Here is an 8,402-nt window from a genome sequence, read left to right as displayed (position 1 = left end):
TTCCGATCCGAGATTCTCATCGAGAATCGCTACATCGAAGCAGCGTCCCGTGGCGAGCGTAATAAGTATCGCGCGCGTAATTGTTTTCGCTCAATCTATTCAACATAACTCTGGGGAGTTACCGGGAAAAAAAAAGCAAATTAAACGAAGAGCGCCGGTAATTGTCGGTAACAGGAGCGGGGAATCTTACAATGTTCGTGCGCTTTAATCGCGAAAATGAGACGAGGGACGAGCAAGGATATGACGAGAGGGGGATCCAGGAGGTGCGCGGAGAGAAACGAGAGAAAAATTATAACCGCGCGATTACATGTGTGTATGTGTGTGCGTTGTATCCGTACGCGTGCACACGGCACCTTCGTACAAGCATAATTGCCGGCAAAAGCCGTAATTTTTTCATTATCCCCAGCGGAAGAAATACCGGTGGCGGCGGTTGCATTCGAAGGAAGGGGAATAAAAGCGAGACGACTGCTCCTTTCCTCGTCAGGCGCGAGTACGTTTCCTATATACGCTTTCTGTGATACATTTTTTTTGAGTTTTTATCTTATTCAAAGCTCACTTTGACTTTATCCCGGAAATACGCACCGTGAAATTACACAACGCGTTGTACTGCATTTACGCAGGATTTTTCTTTTTCTCCCTCTTTCCTTTTCACGGAGAATTTTCATAACCGATATATTTATTCTACTATTTCATATATAAACAGCCTCTATCTCTTCCTTTATTTTACTACGATTTATATCACCGAGTGTTCCCTCTTCGCTCCGCTCTTTCACCGTTTCCATCCCTTTATATATCTCCCTTTTTCCGCTTTTGACGCGCGACTCGTACAATAAGAGAAGCCAGAGGCTCGCGGCACGGCCCATTAAAAACTTGCAATTAGCATTTAAAATATAAACCTTGGCGCGGCGGCGCGGGAGGGACAAAGCACGATGTCTAATGAAAGCGAGGAAGAGGTCCGGAAGAAGGAGGAGGAAAGAGAGACGTTGGGATGGGCTGGTCTTTTGGATCGGTTAAATGCCTTTCAGTCGCGGTGCGGAGAGCCCGTCGCGGTTTAAATGGAGCTCACCCCTGATTGGCCATCCGCCAGCCGCATCCGGCAACCTAGACTTAGCGTAATTTCGCTTCTTCGCGTTCCTCCACCCTCGACCGACCAAGCCATTCATGCATCCGAGAGAACGGGAGAGATAGAGAGAGGGAGAGAGAGAGAGAGAGAGAAAGGGACCGGGAGGTCAGAATAATTTTGCACTTAGCGCGAATTTATCTCGAAGCCGCGCCAGGTTATCCCTCTCTGTGCACCTGCCGCCTCCCCCACCCTCCTTCTTGCCCATTCTTGCCCGTTTACCTCTTTTTATTTTTTTTCCATCATCTCCGCCCTCGACTTCGATCCTTGCTAAACAAAAGGCCACCGGCCATGCTTCAGGATTTCGATGCGCGGTTCATCCTCTCTCGTCCCTTCTCCTCTTTCTCCACTTACTCCTCTCGCGTATCTTGCATTTTCTGCCGAGTTCAAAATCAGGGGTTGGAGTTTTTTTCCTCCCTGCTTATTTCCTCTTTTTTCGGCTTGCGCTTGTTACGGACGGATAAGCGCGTATATTACTCCGGATGCTACGATAACGTTGCACGTCAACGAGATCGCAGGCGAGATGAGATCGCCGATCCGAGAATTTATTCCAATCGTGTCCTACTACATGCAATATTACATAGTCGTGTTGTATGAAATCATTTTTATATGAATTCTCGTCTGTAGATAAAATCTCTATAAATCCTTTAAAAATGTTTGAAAATCCCCTTTCGCGCACCGCGATTTTTCGATCAAAATCATCGGATCGTAATACTCGAGGAAGAACGTGACTGTCTCGAGAACGGGTATCTCGAATAAGAGACGGCAAGAAAGGAAGAACAGCGAGGATCAGGGGAGAGGGGAAGAGGAGAGGGGAAGGGGAAAGGGGAACGCCGCGTTAATAATTTGCACTCGGACGAGTCTATTGTCCTGCGGCGGGCGCACGCGACCGCTCCAATTATGGCACTCCGTCTTGCCGAGCTGCTTCCACTCGCTGCGTCCCCCTCTCGAGCCCGGGTACTCCGCCGACCGTTCGCCTGCTAAACCCCCTCGTTCTTTCCCTGTTTCTCCATCCTCCTCGCTTGTTCACTTCTCCGCGAGTATCGCGCGCGCGCGCGATATCTTTCCCTCTCGCACTGACAATTTTAATTACAATCGCAATTATCACCCCTCCCCCTCTCAAAAAAAAATTTCGCTCGCAATTCTAACAAGCGCTCGACAGCTCTCGCCGCGATCGTTTTTTCACTGCTCGTACGAGAGTTGAGAACTTGCCTCGAAGCGACGCGATGCGCGTCTTCCGCCGTTGAAATTTCGCCAACTTTGAAAATATTGATGTTTCGTAGTCGCGTTCCAATGTTAAGTATTCGAAGTTTCTTGTTGCACAAATTGCGAACGATTTATCTAATGCGGATATATAGTCCCTCTTTGATTCGCTCTGTCTAATCATTATGGCGTTGCCTTCCTTTTGCGCGCCACGTGCTTCCTGAAATCTCATTACGGCGGGCGACGAAGACGGAAATAAGAAATTGCTCCGGCTAGATGGAATCGAGTGTTCTGAAAAAGATCCGCGCGTCGAGAGTGATGAAGTGACGCGTCTATGGTTTTTGCGAATTTGCCTCCTTTCCTCGGCTTGGCCGTCTCGAGAGACGGAAACTTCCTCGAGACTATCATGTAGTGCCAAAGTCATCATTCGCGTCGTGCTACTCGTCATTTTATGATAGACGACACATAAAGAATCACATATAAAATATTATATTTTAACGTTTCGTATATCTTTACAAAAAATAAGGATTGGATTATTTCACGTTACGTCTTCTACGAAATCACCGGAGTGGCAATTTTTTTCTTTCACGTATCTGTCAATCCGTTAGAAATACAAATTGACACAATTCCTGGAGCGATTTTACTCGGAGCGTTTAAGATTGTCGGCAACGTGTCATGCGGCGTGTACATTCACCGTCCAGGTAGACGAAGCGCGGTATTAACCGGGTTGTGATGGTAACGCCTTGGCCGAGACCTTCGTGAAGCAGCCGGCACATCACGGCTCGGTAATAATCACGGCGGTAGGTGCTGCGCGCACTGAGAGAAAAAGAGAGAGAGAGAGAGAGAGAGAGAGAGAGAGAGAGCGGCTTTGCGAGGTAATTGAGAAATGTTCTCGTGTTCGAACACAACTTGGCTACCGTTGGCAGGGGCCTACCGCTAATAGGACGGTCGGCACGCACGCGATTCATTCATAAAACGCTCGACTGGCCGTCGTATAGAACGCGGCGATCGACCAGAACCGCAAACGATGATCGTTCCTTCCCCTCAAATCACGCGAGATGATTAGCGTTCGAGTGGAAGTGCTGGTTGCGAGATAACGTGTTGCGCGGCAAGACTGTCTGACGTTAACGAAGCAGCGTAATTATTTATTATTATTGTCATTATCAATGTTATTTATTCCCAGTTCTCTCTAGGATTGCCTTTCACCACTGATGTTAAGCAAGACAGACTATTTTTCAATGATTTTCAATAATACTATGTATACTATGAATCATAAAACATTGCTATTTTTATAAAAGATATAAAAGATATACAACTATAAAAACAGTTACATATAGGATGTTTTTATATCACCCCGCTTATTATTCAAAATTTTTATGCTATTCAGAAAACGTAATTTTGAAAAGGAGAGAAAGGGAACTACGACTTTATAATCGTTAGCGTTGAAATGATCGCCGCGTGCTCATTATTCACGAGGTAGAAGTAGGAGTGGTAAAGGTCGGATGTACCGGATAGTAGAAGGGTAAGCTGTAAGAAGACGATGCGAAGTCAGCAGAATCGAGCGCTGCGTTTGAAGGGGACGAGAGAGCTACACGTATTCTACTAAATGGTATGCGAGTGTTTTATATAAGTGACGTGCTAACGAAGTGTGTAACAGGCGGTAAATAAAGAACCTATAATTACGAGCGGCGAAGGTGAGAGAGAGAGAGAGAGAGAGATGGAGGGGAAAAGGGCCCACCCACGAGTACCAGCGGCGGCAGTTGTGAGTCCCATGGCAAAGGGAAGAGCCCGATCGTCTACTTGCCGGAATCAGAAGGAAGAGACCGCCGTACCCGCCCGAGGACGAACATCTGGGTCAATCGAGCTAGTTATTATCAAGTGAAGAAACATAAGGATGAAGGGGACGTCGGCGCGACCGTCCTTCTTATTGCTCGTTTCGCGGCGGCGCGGATTAATGGGCGTTTAATAACGGTGGACGAGTTACGCACCTGAAAGGAGGACCGGGATCTCTCTCCCTTCCTTCTATATCCCCGGGGAGAGAACCTTTTCTTAGAGCGCGTTTACGATACTACAGAAACGTTTACGTTCTCGCGTCGAATCGCTTATAACATATTCTCTTCGAAAAACTCTTTGAGAGTTTTTGCATCATAAACCGCGAGAGGGGAAAGCGCATAGAGCGCGGCAGATACTTGATCGAAAAAAATATCAAACGCATTAAAAAAGGTAGACGTCATCATCTCTCTCGCTATGGCGTAAGTAAGGATCAACTTGATAGAGATTAAAGAGTTTCAATTTCACGAATTGTATTTATTATTCATCGTTTTTGACGTTATTAAGTCTTACCTCGTAATACGGCATTTCGGATCCCGCTGTGCCATTTAACTTTTATTTAAAACTTGATGTCGACTATGATGCGGTTAATATTCGCGATTAAATGCCCCGGGGGGGCTTCGGGGTGTCGGAGAAATTTACGACGAGACGCGTCGCAAAAGGAGCAAAGACGAGGCTCGCCCGTCGTTATCACGCGGTGAGTTTTGCCCGATCATGTTTACGGAGAGATCCCGCGCAACGCGTGGCGGATACGCGCTTGTTCGCGTCGGAGCGAACAAAAAAAAAACGGTCGACGGACAGACGCTTCCTCTTCCCCTCACCCTTTCGTGATCACCGCGAGGCAAGAAGCTCGCGTTCGAGTTGCGTGAGAACATAGATCGGAACGAGGAGAGAAACTTTATGGTTTCTCCCCGAGTCTGCCCTCCCGATTGGCATCATCAGGGGAACCGACCGTCTTCTCTTATTTCGTATGCAGGTGCTCAAATCGCAAACGTCAAAAAAAAAGCCGAAAGTCGCAAAATTCACTCCGGAAAAATTCGTCGTCTTTCTACCTGGCCTCCTATCGAAATCGTCTTATATTCGCGAATTAATTTTCGTTTGTATTTTCCCTCTCTGTCACTTAATTTATTAATTCGATCCATGAAATCAATTGTAAGATGCTTTCGTCGTTTCGAGATCCACGATGGCAAAGGAATTCTCTCTCTCTCTTTCTCGATGGGAGGTCCATTCGACATAACGACAGTCGGTGATAACGACGGCGACGTGGCCATGAATGTCTTACGTGAACGGCGACGTCAACGAGTGTCATATGTTCATGCTCGCTAAAATCGCGGCGTCACGCCGCAAAATGCCAGACATCGCTCATTAGCCCATTATCGCGCTAATGGTACGTCTGCTATTACTATTTCTACTATTACTGCTAATATTATCACTACCTTGGCTGTAGATTGTCCGTTTTCTATTTATATACAATTGGCGAAATGTTAGAGAAAAGACTGTAATTATATGCAGGAATATCCACAAATATTCTCTCCCTTGAGAATTCACGGTTTTCTCAATTATATAGTTTAATAAAAAATAACTTTTTTTTTTTTAACATGACAAATTCATTTTCCGTAGTATTTTTTTAACGCTGAATATGGTTTCGGCTTCGAAACTGCTCCATCATGTCACAATTTTGAATTTTGCGATCAAAGTTGCAAAAAAAGGATTATTTTAATGAATTTTATCATGTTACAGCTACATTTTGTAGAAAATATAGAATTACATGAACAAGAAGTGTAAAATTATTAAAATATTTTATTACAGCACACGGTATGTAATATATTGGAGACATTTTATTGCGATCACATACAAAGTTATGTATGATTCATAGAATATTTATAGTATATTACAGAAAAGTTACGAATTAGATTATCTATCAAATGGTTTTCAATTATGTTTATTGAATTTTAACTTTCTTCTAACTTGCCAGCTGAAAGTCTTAACAACACATACTCAACTTTAAACGCAATACAACTTTTCCACGTCTCATATATTGTAAACTATAATATGAAGAAATGGATTAAATAATTTTTGCAACTTTAACGACAAATATCTCAAAATCGCGACGTGATAGAGCTATTTGAAAGCCGAAATCATATTTAACACAAAAAAAAATATGAGAAATGATTATTCTCTTTCTTATATTATTTTTTTTTTTTTTTGTTGAATTTTTTTTTATTATTATTGAGATTTTCGGTCAATTTATCTTATCTTTACGAAAGGAACATGGTAAGTATTATATTATACTATGTGCGTTTTAGGTTTGACATGCTCTAAATTCTACTGCTCGTCTCGGTATATCGGCCTCCAGCTGGAGCTACGTCCGGCGGACGTGCCAAGAGTCCAAGTTCGACCTAATGAAATCGACGTGCGAAGCGCTTTAAAGCGCGATCATAAAACCAAACGAGCGCGGGGAGACGTCGTCGGATCGAGCACTCTCTAACCAGACGGCGAGCCAGACAAGGCGACACTATATATAAAGTAGGTTTATGGACTCTTACTACTTATAGTCGATCCGCGCGGCCAAGTTTTTCGGCCCTTCGTGCTTTTAACGGCGCGCTTTACAGCAGCAGCACCGTAATCGGATTATTCTGATACGACGGCGCCTCACACATATATATACACACGAGTTATACCGCCAATCGCGTCGCTGCACTCACCTGAAACAGAAAAAGAACCGCAAATTAATTATAATCGATGCCTAAAACACAGAGAGTGGAGACAAAAATTTCACTAATTATGCCCGATATATCCTACGAGCGTTTTTTTAAACTTTACCAATAGAATTACGTATCTTTGTCGATATATGTCGAAAACAATTCTCACCGCTATTATTTTATCGCAATTATTTTTTAACCGGGTTTCACGTGCCTCCCCCACCTCCCTCCAAATTTTTCAAACGTTTGACAATGTTCCGCCGGCTCATCCCTGTCAGACCAGACATTGAAAAGGGTAACAACGATACGATGTTTATCCAAGGGGAGAAACAGAGAGAGAGAGAGAGAGAGAGAGGGAAAAGAGATCTCTACGTAACGTTCAGCGTACCTCGGCTTACGTAACACGCGTAGCCGAAGGAAAGGGTCCTAACTGTTTGCTCGGCCGCAATGCTATCTGTTTCGATACGTGTGTTTGCAGTTCCCATGTTGACAGGCGCACTATGCTTCGGCCTCACGAGCTTGACGAATCGTTTATATATTTACTCGTCATGGATGCGTTTACACGCACGTATAGACGATCGCACATGAAGCGCGCGCACGATGCACGCGCGCGAGCACGACTATGTCGGCACGCGCATAAAAATTCCTCCTTTTCGAAACTGATTAAACAGGATCCTCTTTATCTTCCTAATATATTATATAAGGGAAAAAAGAGAGAAAGAGAGAAAAAATACATCTACCAAAAAATCTATACATTTATTTTATAGCAAATGAACGCGCTGCGTTTTATCAAAATTAATAATTTTTATTTTTATATTTTTGTAGTTTTTTTCGGTAGATAAGTCAGTTTAAAGGCCAATTTTTCTCAGATTTTAATTTATTTTTCCGTTTGCATTAAAAAAAGCTACTATGCTCAAAAGTTTGAAACAGTAATATCAAATCTCCGTTAATCATCACAAGAAATAAATTTCTGATGTATAGCATAATTAAGTGTTAATTTATTGAATTTATTGAATTTATCATTTCTACCAATTAGCAGAAAATTGATATTAATAAAAGTGATATATTAGAAATGATCGCAAATTAAATATATTACAATTAAATTTCAAAAATATTACATTTTTGATGCAAATGCATCAACACGAAATACTATAATATTATATAACAGTAAAGTAATTAAAAAGTAAGAAGAGAGAGAAAAAGTTAACAATATTAACTTGATATCAAGATGTTTTTCTAGTTCCACATTTATTGCTCGTGAAATAAGTTTAAAAAGTAATGAAAAACGTTTCAACGTCGTTATAAGAACAATTTATGTCATTGCAATTAATTGAGCTTCTTCGTTTTTGATATTGAAATATTTCTCAAATTATTTATTCTCAAGATATATTAATACCAAATTTATTAACGTTTAATTTGGAAAAAGGTCCCAAACGATATGATATTGCTAAAGTAGGTAAATATTAGGGCAACAACGTCACGTTTAATTTTTTTACTAATTGACAACATCGATAAATCGTCGGAATTAGAGAAACAAATTGGTAATT

At 42.4% G+C, this 8,402-nt stretch overlaps 1 protein-coding gene across 1 annotated transcript in view; it reads right to left on the bottom strand.

Annotated features, from left to right (window-relative positions):
• LOC115235482 (protein pangolin, isoforms A/H/I/S-like) overlaps positions 1–8,402 on the bottom strand; it is a 160,931-nt gene that overhangs the window by 38,146 nt on the left and 114,383 nt on the right. The window lies entirely within an intron of this gene.

Source organism: Formica exsecta, unplaced genomic scaffold, assembly GCF_003651465.1.
Source record: "Formica exsecta isolate Colony F162 unplaced genomic scaffold, ASM365146v1 scaffold223, whole genome shotgun sequence".
Classification (NCBI taxonomy): domain Eukaryota; kingdom Metazoa; phylum Arthropoda; class Insecta; order Hymenoptera; family Formicidae; genus Formica; species Formica exsecta.
Note: the sequence above shows the minus strand (reverse complement) of the source record. Positions and strands in the feature narration are given on the sequence as shown.